Raw genomic sequence first — 13,955 nt, forward strand, 5'->3', positions numbered from 1 at the left:
TTCATCAAGTCACCTGGCCAAGTTGGCCCACCAAGTCGTCTCTTTAAGTTCGTTCATCAAGTCATGTGACCAAGTCATCCCACCGAGTACTCTCACCAAGTCAACTCTTTAAGTTAGTCCATCAAGTCACCTTGCCAGGTCGGCCCACCAAGTACTCTCACCAAGTCAACTCTTTAAGTTTGTTCATCAAGTCATCCTACCAGGTCAGCCCACCAAGTTGACTCTTTAAGTTCATTCATCAAGTCACCCTGCCAAGTCGGCCCACCAAGTCGACTCTTTAGGTTCATTGATCAAGTCACCCCACCAAGTACTCTCACCAAGTTGACTCTTTAAGTTCGTTCATCAAATCACCCCGCAATGTCTGCCCACCAAGTACTCTCACGAAGTCGACTCTTTAGGTTCATTCATCAAGTCACCCCTCTAGGTCGGCCCACCAAGTCGATTCTTCAAGTGCGTTCATCAAGTCACCCGACCAAGTACTCTCACCAAGTTGACTCTTTAACTCTATTCATCAAGTCACCCCACCAAGTACTCTCACCAGGTCAACTCTTTAGTTCTGTTCATCAAGTCACCCCACCAAATTGACCCTTCAAGTGCATTGATCAAGTCACCAAGCCAAGTCGACCCTTTAAGTCCATTCATCAAGTCGCCCCACCAAGTACTCTCACTAAGTCGACTCTTTATGTCCTTTCATCAAGTCACCCCACCAAGTCGACTCTTCAAGTCCGTTCATCAAGTCATTAGAACAAGTACTCTAACCAAGTCGACTCTTTAATTCCGTTCATCAAGTCACCCCACCAGGTAGGCCCACCAAGTACTCCCAAGAAGTCGACTCTTTAAGTCCGTTCATCAGTTCACCCCACCAAGTACTCTCACCAAGTTGACTCTTTAAGATTGCTCATCAAGTCGAGCCACCAAGTAATCTCAACAAGTTGACTCTTTGAGTCCGTTCATCAAGTCACCCCACCAAGTACTCTAACCAAGTCGATTCTTCAACTGTGTTCATCAAGTCACCCCACCAAGTACTCTCATGAAGTTGACTCTTTAAGTCCTTTCATCAAGTCACCCCACCAAGTCGACTGTTCAAGTTCGTTCATCAAGTCACCAGAACAAGTACTCTCACCAAGTTGACTCTTTAAGTCCGTTCATCAGTTCACCCTACCAAGTACTCTCACCAAGTCGACTCTTTGAGTTTGCTGATCAAGTCGAGCCACCAAGTACTCTCACCAAGTCAGCTCTTTGAGTCCGTTCATCTAGTCACCCCACCAAGTGCTCTCAGCGAGTCAACTCTTTAGGTCCGTTCACAAAGTCACCCTGCCAAGTTGACCCTTTAAGTTATTTCATCAAGTCACCACACCAAGTACTCTCACCAAGTCAACTCTTTAAGTCCTTTCATAAAGTGACCCCACCAAGTCGACTCTTTATGTCCATTCATCAAGTCACCAGAACAAGTACAAGTACTCTCACCAGGTCGACTCTTTATGTCCATTCATCAAGTAACCCCACTAGTTCGGCCAGCCAAGTACTCCCACCAAGTTGATTCTTTAAGTTTGTTCATCAGTTCACCCTGCCAAGTACTCTCACAAAGTGGGCTCTTTAAGTCTACTCATCAAGTCAAGCCACCAAGTACTCTCAGCAAGTCGAATCTTTGAGTTCGTTCATCAAGTCACCCCACCAAGTACTCTAACCAAGTTGATTCTTCAAGTGCGCTCATCAACTCACCCCACCAAGTACTCTCACCAAGTTGACTCTTTAAGTCTATTCATCAAGTCGCCACACCAAGTACTCTCACCAAGTCAACTTTTTAGGTCCGTTCATAGAGTCACCCCACCAAGTTGACCCTTCAAGTGCATTCATCAAGTCACCCCACTAAGTCAACTCTTTAAGTTCATTCATCAAGACACCCCGCCAGGTCAGCCCACAAATTACTCCCACCAAGTCGAATCTTTAAGTTCGTTCATCAAGTCACCCCGTAGGGTCGGCCCACCAAGTGGACTCTTTAAGTTTGTTCATGAAGTCACTCTGCCAAGTCGGCCCACCAAGTTGACTCTTTAAGTTTGTTCATCAAATCACCCTGCTATGTTGTCCCACCAAGTACTCTCACCAAGTCGACTCTTTAGGTTCATTCATCAAGTCACCTCATGAGGTCGTCCCACCAAGTGGACTCTTTAAGTTTGTTCATCAAGTCACCCAGCCAGATCGGCCCACCAAGTCACCAAGTACTCTCACCAAGTCGACTCTCTAAGTTCGTTCATCAAGTCACCCCGCCAGGTCGGCCCACCAAGTTGACTCTTTAAGATCGTTCATAAAGTCACCCCACCGAGTACTCTAACAAAGTTGATTCTTCAAGTGCGTTCATCAAGTCACCCGACCAAGTACTCTCACCAAGTTGACTCTTTAACTATGTTCATCAAGTCACCCCACCAAGTACTCTCACCCGATCAACTCTTTAGGTTCGTTCATATAGTCACCCACCTAGCTCGACCCTTCAAGTGCATTGATCAAGTTACCCTGCCAAGTCAACCGTTTAAGTCTATTCATCAAGTTGCCCCACCAAGTACTCTCACCAAGTCAACTCTTTAAGTCCTTTCATCAAGTCACCCCACCAAGTCGACTCTTCAAGTCCATTCATCAAGTCACCAGAACAAGTACTCTAACCAAGTCAACTCTTTAAGTCCGTTCATCAAGTCACCAAACCAAGTCAGCCCACCAAGTACTCCCAGCAAGTCGACTCTTTAAGTCTGTTCATCAGTTCACCCCGCCAAGTACTCTCACCAAGTTGACTCTTTAAGTCTACTCATCAAGTCGAGCCACCAAGTACTCTCACCAAGTTGACTCTTTCAATCCGTTCATCAAGTCACCCCACCAAGTACTCTAACCAAGTCGATTCTTCAAGTGTGTTCATCAAGTCACCCAACCAAGTACTCTCACCAAGTCGACTCTTTAAGTCCTTTCATCAAGTCACCCTACCAAGTCAACTGTTTAAGTCTATTCATCAAGTCTCCAGAACAAGTACTCTCACCAAGTTGACTCTTTATGTCCCTTCATCAAGTCACCCCACCAGGTACTCCCACCAAGTCGACTCTTTAAGTCCATTCATCAGTTCACCCCACCAAGTACTCTCACCAAGTGGACTCTTTGAGTCTGCTCATCAAGTCGAGCCACCAAGTACTCTCACCAGGTTGACTCTTTGAGTTCTTTCATCAAGTCACCCCACCAAGTGCTCTCACCGAGTCAACTCTTTAGGTCTGTTCACCAAGTCACCCCACCAAGTCGACCCTTTAAGTTCTTTCATCAAGTCACCCCACCAAGTACTCTCACCAAGTTAACTCTTCAAGTCCTTTCATCAAGTGACCCCACCAAGTCGACTCTTTAAGTTCGTTCATCAAGTCACTAGAACAAGTACAAGTACTCTCACCAAGTCGACTCTTTATGTCCGTTCATCAAGTCACCCCACCAGTTCGGCCAAGCAAGTACTCCCACCAAGTTGATTCTTTAAGTCCATTCATCAGTTCACCCCACCAAGTACTCTCACCAAGTGGACTCTTTAAGTTTGCTCATCAATTCGAGCCACCAAGTACTCTCAGCAAGTCGAATCTTTGAGTCTGTTCATCAAGTCACCCCACCAAGTACTCTAACCAAGTCGATTCTTCAAGTGCGCTCATCAAGTCACCCCACCAAGTACTCTCACCAAGTTGACTCTTTAAGTCTGTTCATCAAGTCGCCCCACCAAGTACTCTCACCAAGTCAACTCTTTAGGTCCATTCATAGAGTCACCCCACCAAGTTGACCCTTCAAGTGCGTTCATCAAGTCACCCCACCAAGTCGACTCTTTAAGTTCATTCATCAAGTCACCCCGCCAAGTCAGCCCACAAATTACTCTCACCAAGTTGACTCTTTAAGTTCGTTCATCAAGTCACCCTGCCAGATTGGCCCACCAAGTGGACTCTTTAAGTTCGATCATGAAGTCACTCTGCCAAGTCGGCCCACAAGGTTGACTCTTTGAGTTCGTTCATCAAGTCACCCCGCCAGGTCACCCCACCGAGTACTCTCACCAAGTTGACTCTTTAAGTTTTCTCACCAAGTCACCCCGCCAGGTCGGCCCACTGAGTACTCTCACCAAGTTGACTCTTAAGGTTTGTTCATCAAGTCACCCCACCAAGTACTCTCACCAAGTTGACTCTTTAAGTTCGTTCATCAAGTCACTCCGCCAGGTCGGCCCGCCAAGTACTCTCACCAAGTCGACCCTTTAAGTTCGGTCATCAAGTCACCCTGCCAAGTCGGCCCACCAAGTACTCTCACAAAGTCGACTCTTTAGGTTCGTTGATCAATTCAGCCCACCAGCTCAGCCCACAAAGTTCTCTCACCAAGTTGACTCTTTAAGTTGGTTCATCAAGTCACCCCGCCAGTTCGACCCCACCAAGTACTCTCACCAAGTCAACTCTTTAAGTTCGTTCATCAAGTCACCCGGCCAAGTTGGCTCACCAAGTTCACTCATTAAGTTTGTTCATCAAGTCACGTGACTAGATTGGCCCACCGAGTACTCTCACCAAGTCGACTCTTTAAGTTTGTTCATCAAGTCACCCCGCCAGGTCGGCCCACCAAGTACTCTCACCAAGTCAACTCTTTAAGTTTGTTCATCAAGTCACCATGCCAGGTCGGTCCACCAAGTCGACTCTTTAAGTTCGTTCATCAAGTCACCAGGTTGACTCTTTAGGTTTTTTCATCAAGTCACCCCACCAAGTACTCTCATAAAGTTGACTCTCTAAGTTCGTTCATTAAGTTGCTCTGCCAGGTCGGCCCGCCAAGTACTCTCACCAAGTTGACCCTTTCAGTTCGGTCATCAAGTCACCCCGCCAGCTCGGCCCACCAAGTACTCTCACAAAGTTGACTCTTTAGGTTCGTTCATCAATTTATCCTGCCAGCTCGGCCCACCAAGTTCTCTCACCAAGTTGACTCTTTAAGTTCGTTCATCAAGTCACCCTGCCAGTTCGACCCACCAAGCACTCTCGCAAAGTCGACTCTCTAAGTTCGTTCATCGAGTCACCCTGCCAGGTCAGCCCACCAAGTACTCTCACCAAGTCATCCTGCTAGTTTGACACACCATGTCAACTCTTTAAGTTTGTTCATCAAGTCACCCGACCAAGTCGACCCACCAAGTCAACTCTTTAAGTTCATTCATCAAGTCACGTGACCAGGTCAGCCCACCAAGTACTCTCACCAAGTCGACTCTTTAAGTTAGTTCATCAAGTCACCTTGCCAGGTCGGCCCACCAAGTACTCTCACCAAGTTGACTCTTTAAGTTTGTTCATCAAGTCACCCTGCTAGGTCGGTCCACCAAGTCAACTCTTTAAGTTCGTAAAATGGGTACCCGAGCCATTCTACTTGAGTCATAATTCTCAAATCGGGTAGCTTCCGATATAAAATGGTCGTCGAGCCATTCTAGTCGGTCTCGAAAAATTGATCAATTTACCCCCCTGACTAATGCAATCAAATCGCCTAACCAATGCCAATCTTTGTCTCTGTTGACAACCTCATGAAAAATGGGGTCGTGGATGGCTATTCGGTCACATTTTTCATTGAATTGGGTTTTAAGGTACCTGTGCACTGAATGTACATTTTAGATGTAGAGTAAGCCTTGCATTAATAGCTTATATAGGGGAGGTAGTGTGCTTGAAAAATGGTGGGTGAGCCAGGCTGGCCGAGCTGATCTGGGCGAGCCATGCTGGCCGAACCGATCTAGGCAAGCCATTCTGGCCGAGCCATGCTGGCTGAGCCGATCTGGGCGAGCCATTCTGGCCGAGCCGATCTGGGCGAGCCATTCTGGCCAAGCCGATTTGGGTGAGCCATGCTGGGCAACCCGATCTGGGCGAGCCATGTTGGCCGAGCTGATCTAGGTGAGTCATGCTGGCCGACCCAATCTTGGTGAGTCGTTCTAGCCAAGCCATGCTGGCTGAGCCGATCTTGGTGAGCCATGCTAGCCGAGCCATGCTGGCTGACCCAATCTAGCCAAGCTCCAAAAATGGTGTCATGGATGGTTGTTTGGTCACATATTTCATTGAATTGGATTTTTAAGGGAGTTGTCCATGCTATCGCAGATTTCTAATGTAGAGCGAGCCTCGAACTAATAGCTTATATAGGAGAGGTTGTTGCCGTGAGCCTCTCCCTTGCCTCTTTCATTGATTCAAAATTGGTGTCTAGGCAGATTGGATTGTTGGGTTTTCAAATGGTGTATGGTGATGTTGAATCAATGAAAGGGGCATGAAGCGATCTTAGTGCTTTTCCTTAGCTCTCCTTTAGATCATGTTTTCCGATGACTCAATTTTGGAAAAGGTGATGTAGCGATTGCCGATCCATGGCGTGTATTTTTGGTGATTTTAAAACTTGATCTAAATGTGAGCCCTTGTCTAGCACTCCGTTGTTGCTTGGTATAATGGCAATTTTCTATGGGTGCTCGGCACTCTAGCAATTTTTCATGGTGTACTTATCACGGCTACATGGGAGGTTTAATATCAAAAGCTCTCGGCGAAAAATGGTGGCTGAGCCATGTTGGCCGACCTGATCTGGGCGAGCCATGCTGGCTGACCCGATCTGGCTTATCCATTTTTGTCGACCCGATCTGGCTCTTCTTTCTCACTCCATCAGCACAAATTTGGGAGTTGTTTGATAGCGGTAGTCATTCCAATGTGTCATTGTGGTGATCTGGAGGGCGATGCTAAGGGTGGGAGCTTGCATCTAGCATTTGGGGATGTTTGTGCAAGCGAGCAGGGGAGCTTCTCTTATCGGAACCTCTCTGTGGCCTTTGAATATAGACCCAGTGCCAATAATATCGATGGATATGAGCCTTGGATTCTAAATTTGTTTAGCTAACATTGGTTTTTGTGAGAGAAGGGAATGAAAGCACTTCTTGATTGCTACACGGGAGCTCCATAAGATCACCTCTGTGCAAACTCGATTGGCACAACATTGGGAATGGTTCGACAGCGGTTGTCATTCCAATGTGTCATCGAGATGTCTTGGAACACGGCCTTTCAAGGGCGAGCTCGTGTCTAGCACTTGGATTGTGCATCGTCCCAAGTGAATGGGGATATCTCTCTGTGAACGGCGGCATGGGAATTGCAAGAGAAAATTTACTTAGTAGTTGGAGCATTGGCCTCGGGCAATTGTGACGGCTTTGCAATTTCTCTATAATTGCAACCTATGTTTGCACAGTGGCAGAGTTTGCATGTAAGATTGGCCTTTGTTCTTGACAGTTCCAAGTACTCTCACCAAGTCACCAAGTCACCATGCTGGTCGAGCCATGTTGGCCAAGCCGATCTGGGCGAGCCATGCTGGCCAAGCCATGCTGGCTGAGCCATTCTAGGCAAGCCATGCTGGCCGACTCGATCTGGCCGAGCTCCAAAAACGGTGTCGTGGATGGTTGTTTGGTGACATTTTTCATTGAATTGGATTTTTAAGGGAGTTGTCCGTGCTATCGCAGATTTCTAATGTAGAATGAGCCTCGCACTAATAGCTTATATAGGAGAAGTTGTTGCTGCGAGCCTCTCCCATGCCCTTTTCATTGATTCAACATTGGTGTCTAGGTGGATCGGATTGTTGGGTTTTCAAATGGTGTATGGTGATGTTGAATCAATGAAAGGGGCATGAAGCAATCTTAGTGCTTTTCCTCGGCTCTCCTTTAGATCATGTTTTTTGATGACTCAATTTTGGAAAAGGTGAGGCAGCAGTTGCTGATCCATGGCATGTCTTTTCGGTGATTTTAAAACTTGATCTAAACGTGAGCCCTTGTCTAGCACTCCAGCGTTGCTTGGTATAATGGAAATTTGCTATGGGTGCTCAGCGCTCTAGCAATTTGTCATGGTGTACTTATCATGGCTACATGGGAGCTTTAATATCGAAAGCTCTCGGCAAAAAATGGTGGCCAAGCCATGTTGGCCGACCCGATCTGGCTTAGCCATTTTCGTCGACCCGATCTGGCTCTTCTTTCTCACTCCATCGGCACAAATTTGGGAGTTGTTTGAAATGGTTGTCATTCCAATGTGTCATTGTGGTGATCTAGAGAGTGATGCTAAGGGAGAGAGCTTGCATCTAGCATTTGGGAATGTTTGTGCAAGCGAGCAAGGGAGCTTCTCTTATCGGAACCTCTCCATGGCCTTTGAATATAGACCCAGTGCCAACGATATCGATGGATACGAGCCTTGGATTCTAAAATTGTTTAGCTAACATTGGTTTTTGTGAGAGATGGGTACGAAAGCACTTCCTGATCGATACACAGGAGCTCCCTAAGACCACCTCTATGCCAACTCGATCGGCACAACATTGGGAATGGTTCGACAGCGGTTGTCATTCCAATGTGTCATCGGGGGATGTCTTGGAAAGTGGCCTTTCAAGGGCGAGCTCGTGTCTAGCACTTGGATTGTGCATCACATCACAAGTAAATGGGGAGATCTCTCTGTGAATGGCGGCATGGTGATTGCAAGAGAAAATTGACTTAGTCGGAGCATTGGCCTCGGGCCACTATGATGGCCTTGCAATTTCTCTTTAATTGCAACCTATGTTTGTGCAGTAGCAGAGTTTGCAAGTAAGATGGGCCTTGTTCTTGAGAGTTCTAGGAGATGACCTCCAGAACTTTTGGATTGGGCCCCTTCAAGGTGAAATTCATCCAGTTGATTGGATGAGCTCAACGACCATTTCAATCCCTTTGGCTCCATGAATTCACATCTCCTAATCGATGACAATCTTTTGCTCCTTAGAAGACCTCATAAAAAATTGGGTCATGTATGGCAATTTGGTCAGATTTTTCAATGATTTTGATTTTTAAGGCGGATGTCGGTGTGTTCGCTAATTTCTAATGCAGAGCAAGCCTCGCACTAATAGCTTATATAGGAGAGGTTGTTGCCGCGAGCCTCTCCCGTGCCCCTCTCATTGATTCAACACCGGTGTTAAGGTAGATGCAAATGTAATATTTTGAAATGGTGGACGCCAACATTGAATCAATTGGAGGGGCATGAAGCCCATCCTCGAGGTGCTATTCCTCGACTCTTCTTTAGATCATGTTTTCTTGTCATTCAACTGGCGCAATTTCGGAAAAAGGTTTGGCAGCAGTTGCCAGCCCTCACTGCATCTACTTGGTGATTTTAAAACTTGATCTAAAATAGGAGCCCTCGTCTAGAACCTCCGTCTGGTGATGCTCGGGTATTGCATTAATTTTTGCTATCAGTGCAAATCCCCCAATGAATTCCTATGCTTAGACCCTCTCTTAGATCACCTTCTTTGATCTCTCAACCGACGCAATTACGGAAGAGACTTTGCAGTGGTTTCCATTCTACAGCGTGTCTGTTCTTTGATTTCAAAGTTGATCTAATGGCGAGCCCTTGTGTCTAGCCATGAGGTGGGTGCTTGGCGCTCTAGCAATATTTTTTATGTGTTTATCGCAGCTACAATGGGAGGCTTTGATAACAAAAGAAGCTCTCAGCAACCCTCCCCAATAGAATCAGTGCTGGTGTTTGAGAAAGACATGTTATTCGAATTTGGAATATTGGCACCAACATCATTTCTATTGGGAGGGCTGTGAAGCCATCCCGATTTTTCTATGTGAGGGCTCTCTCCCCAGAGTCATTCTCTTTGCAACAACTTCTTTGGAAAAAAAAATTTGGAATGGTTTGGCAGTGGTTTTCGTTCCAATGGTGTCATTGTGGTGGTTGCCTGGGCAGCGATCTGAAGGGCGAGCCATCGTCTAGCAGTTGGGCTGCACATCACGGGTGACAAGGGAGCCTTTGTAATTGGAAGCTCCCTGTGACCATTCGATGAGAAGAGCCATTGCTTGTGTGAGCAAGGATGAATGCAGCCTCGGATTCCAAATGAAATCAATGACATCGGATCTATATATAAGAGCAGAATGAAGCAGCAGCCCGTTTGCTATGCGTGGCTCCCCAAAGTTGCTTGTCTTTCTCACTCCATCGGCACAAATTCGGGAGTTGTTCGACAGTGGTTGTCATTCAAATGTGTCATTTTGGCGATCTGGAGAGTGATGCTAAGGGTAGGAGCTTGTGTCTAGCATTTGGGATGTTTGTGCAAGTAAGCAGGGGAGCTTCTCTTATCGGAACATCTCCGTGGCCTTTGAATATATAGACCCAGTGCCAATGATATCGATGGATAGGAGCCTTGGATTCTAAATTTTTTCACAGCTAACATTTTTTTTTGTGAGAGATGGGTACAAAAGCACATCCCAATTGCTATGCGGGAGCTCCCTAAGGTCGCCTCTGTGCCAACTCGATCGGCACAACATTGGGAATGGTTCAACAGAGGTTGTCATTCCAATGTGTCATCGGGGGATGTCTTTGAAAGTGGTCTTTCTTTCAAGGGCGAGCTCATGTCTAGCACTTGGATTGTGCATTGCGTCACAAGTGAATGGGGAGATCTCTCTGTGAACTGCAACATGGTGATTGCAAGAGAAAATTGACTTACTTGGAGTATTGGCCTCGGGCCATTGTGACGGCCTCGCAATTTCTCTTTAATTGCAACCTATTTTTGCATAGTAGCAGAGTTTGCATGTAAGATGGGCCTTGTTCTTGAAAGTTCCAGGAGATAACCTCCAAAACTTTTGGATTGGGCCCCCTTCAAGGTGAAATTCATCCAATTGATCGGATGAGCTCGATGACCATTTCAGTCCCTTGGCTCCATGCACTCACATCTCATAATCGATGACAATCTTTTGCTCCTCTTCCGACCTCATAAAAAATTGGGTCGTGAATGGCTGTTTGGTCATAATTTTGAAGGATTTGGATTTTTAAGGCAATTGTCGGCCTGTTCGCTAATTTCTAATGCAGAGCGAGCCTCATACTAATAGCTTATATAGGAGAGCTGGTTGCCGCGAGCCTTTCTTGTGCCCCCCTCATTGATTCAATGCCACTGTCAAGGTGGATGGATATGTCAGATTTAGAAACGGTGGACACCGACGTTGAATCAATTAGAGGGGCATGAAGCCCAACCTCGAGGGTTCTATTCCTGGACTCTCCTTTAGATCATGTTTTCTTGTCACTCAGCTAGCGCAATTTTAGAAAAAGGATCAGCGTGAATCCCCCAACGAATGGCTACGCTTGGACCCTCTCTTAGATCACCTTCTTTGATCACTCGACCGATGCAATTACGGAAGAGACTTGGAAGCAGTTGCCATTCTACATCGCATCTGTTTTGCAATTTTGAAGTTGATCTAATGGCAAGCCCTTGTCTTGTGCTAGATGTCCATGCTACGGGTCCAGCACCATCGAGGTCGACGGTCACATCGAATGCCGGTGATCTAAAGTGTGGATTCCCTGCGGGGTGAAGAAGAGACTCGGATGCAATCTGGATTAGGATCAGTGCCTTCAAACAACGTCCACATTGGAGCGAGAGGTCTCTGCTCGGTTGTAGTTCAGAGGGGGTCCAAGCCTCGTCCCCCATTGAGATTTCATGGTCTGATCACATGCACAGTGATGTGCCAGGGATCCATCATTTCGACAGTGGCAAGTTGGGACTACTGCAACCCCCGGTTGCCTTGCCCAGGTGTGTTGAATCGTCACTTGGAGCATTCTGTGTTTAGGATGGGTGCACTCGCATGATTTGTGGGGCAGGGGCCCCATCCACTGACATGGCTCTCCCATGCATCGCCTCCCACCTTTGTGAGGTGATGGGGTGGGGACACACCACAATGTTTCTCGTCACAACCATTGGGTGCTCGGGGTTCAAGATGTGTCAACACCCAACACAAGGGTGCATCGCGCACCTTAGAAATCCAAAGAATGAAGCACGAGCCAGTGCCTTGCATGCTTGGGTCACTGAAAGACAAAAACAAAACAAAATCATGACTATTGGCAACAAATATCTTGGCTCTCGCCACGATGAAGAATGTAGCAAAATGCGATACTTAGTGTGAATTGCAAAATCTCGTGAATCATCAAGTCTTTGAACACAAGTTACGCCCGAGGCCTCAGCTAAGGGCACGTCTTCTTGGGCCTCACACTATAAAATTTTTCCCTCCCTAGCGAGGAGCAGAGATAGCCATCCGTGTTCATGAGTGGCGCGCGGTTGGCTGAAATGAGCATGAGGTTCGTCGATCCATCGCGACGAGCAGTGGCTCACAAAGGCCATCATTGGTTTGCACCGATCGAACGATTCCTTGCGAGGAACTTTATTCTGGGCTTAGCGGCCTGCTATAGTGCAGGCATTGCTACATCTCTACCGCATCCCAAAGTCAGGCGTGAGTACCTACTGAGTTTAAGCATATCAATAAGCGAAGGAAAAGAAACTTACCAGGATTCCCCTAGTAACGGCGAGCGAGCTGGGAAGAGCCCAGCATGAAAATTGACGGTCGCGCCTGTCGAATTGTAGTCTGTAGAAGCATCCTTAGTGATGGACTAGGCCCAAGTCCCCTAGAAGGGGGCGCCAGAGAGGGAGAGAGCCTCGTCAGGCTCGGACCCTATCGCACCACGAGGCGCTGTTGACGAGTCAGGTTGTTTGGGAATGCAGCCCTAATAAGGTGGTAAATTCCATCCAAGGCTAAATACAAGCAAGAGACTGATAGCGAACAAGTACCATGAGGGAAAGATGAAAAGGACCTTGAAAAGAGAGTTAAAGAGTTCTTGAAATTGCTAGGAGGGAAGCGGATGGAGGCCGGTGATGTGTCCCAGTCGGATATGGAATGGTGTGAGTCAGTCCTTTAGACTTTCAGAATTTGAAGCTAGAGGTGTCAGAAATGTTACCATAGGGATAACTGGCTTGTGGCAGCCAAGCGTTCATAGCGACGTTGCTTTTTGATCCTTCGATGTCGGCTCTTCTTATCATTATGAAGCAGAATTCACCAAGTGTTGGATTGTTCACCCACCAATAGGGAACGTGAGCTGGGTTTAGACTATTGTGAGACAGGTTAGTTTTACCCTACTGATGATCCGTGCTACGATAGTAATTCAACTTAGTACGAGAGGAACCGTTGATTCACACATTTGGTCATTGCACTTGGTTGAAAAGCCAGTGGCGCAAAGCTACCATGTGTCAAATTATGACTGAATGCCTCTAAGTTAGAATCCATGCTAGATGCGGCGTATATCTCTCTCCGGCTACATCCCAACCCGCAGTAGGAGTGCTCTTGCACTCCCAGGCGCCCGTGTCATTGGCCATCTCCGATCGACACAATAGCCCATTAGAGTAACCTTGGATATTAATTTCAAGCAGTCGGCGAGAAGAATCTTTTGCAGATGACTTAAATAAGCGACAGGGTATTGTAAGTGGCCGAGTGGCGTTGCTGCCACGATCCATTGAGATTCAGCCCTCTGTCGCCTCGATTCGTAAAACCTTTTTTGACTTTGAGGCAGGTGGGGTTTGTAATTTGCGTGAGGGCGAGAAAATCTCCCAAGTGCCAAATTATAGGTGGGGGTGGGGTTTGCAAGGTTTTTTCTTGCAAGCTCGTAACAATCTCTCAGGTGCCAAATTCCCAGCAGGTGGGGTTTACAATTTGTGCGAGTGTGGGAAAATCTTCCAAGTGCCAAATTTTGGGTGGGTGGGGTTTGTAATTTTTTTTGAGGGCGGGAAAACTCTCCCAGGTGCCAAATTTTGAGAGGGTGGGGTTTTGTGAAAATTTTTGCGAGGGCGAAAAATCTCCCAAGTGCCAAATTCTCGATGGGTGAGGCTTGCAATTTTTGCGAGGGCGTAAAAATCTCTCAGGTGCCAAATTCCTGGCGGGTGGGGTTTGCAATTTCTGCTAGGGCGGAAAAATCTCCTGAGTGCCAAATTCCGGGTGGGAGGGAGGGGTTTTGTAGAAATTTCTGCCAGGGTAGAAAAATCTCTTGAGTGCCAAATTTTGGGTGAGTGGGGTTTTGTAAAATTTCCACGAGGGGGAAAAAAATCTCTCGAGTCCCGAATTTCGAGCTGGTGGGGTTTGCAATTTTCGAAAGGGCGGAAAAATCTCCCAAGTGCCGAAT

At 47.0% G+C, this 13,955-nt stretch overlaps 1 non-coding gene and 1 pseudogene across 1 annotated transcript; both read left to right on the forward strand.

Moving 5' to 3' along the window:
* The first annotated feature begins 11,844 nt into the window (after nucleotides 1-11,844).
* LOC149578950 (5.8S ribosomal RNA) lies at nucleotides 11,845-11,998 on the forward strand. The gene has a single exon (XR_016358188.1). It is a non-coding gene; the product is annotated as a 5.8S ribosomal RNA (ribosomal RNA).
* A 224-nt stretch (nucleotides 11,999-12,222) lies between these two features.
* On the forward strand, nucleotides 12,223-13,324 carry LOC149578951 (25S ribosomal RNA; annotated as a pseudogene).
* The last annotated feature ends 631 nt before the right edge of the window (nucleotides 13,325-13,955 follow it).

This window comes from Cupressus sempervirens, chromosome 1 (genome assembly GCF_028749045.1).
Source record: "Cupressus sempervirens isolate cs-2001-9-10 chromosome 1, ASM2874904v1, whole genome shotgun sequence".
Classification (NCBI taxonomy): Eukaryota; Viridiplantae; Streptophyta; class Pinopsida; order Cupressales; family Cupressaceae; genus Cupressus; species Cupressus sempervirens.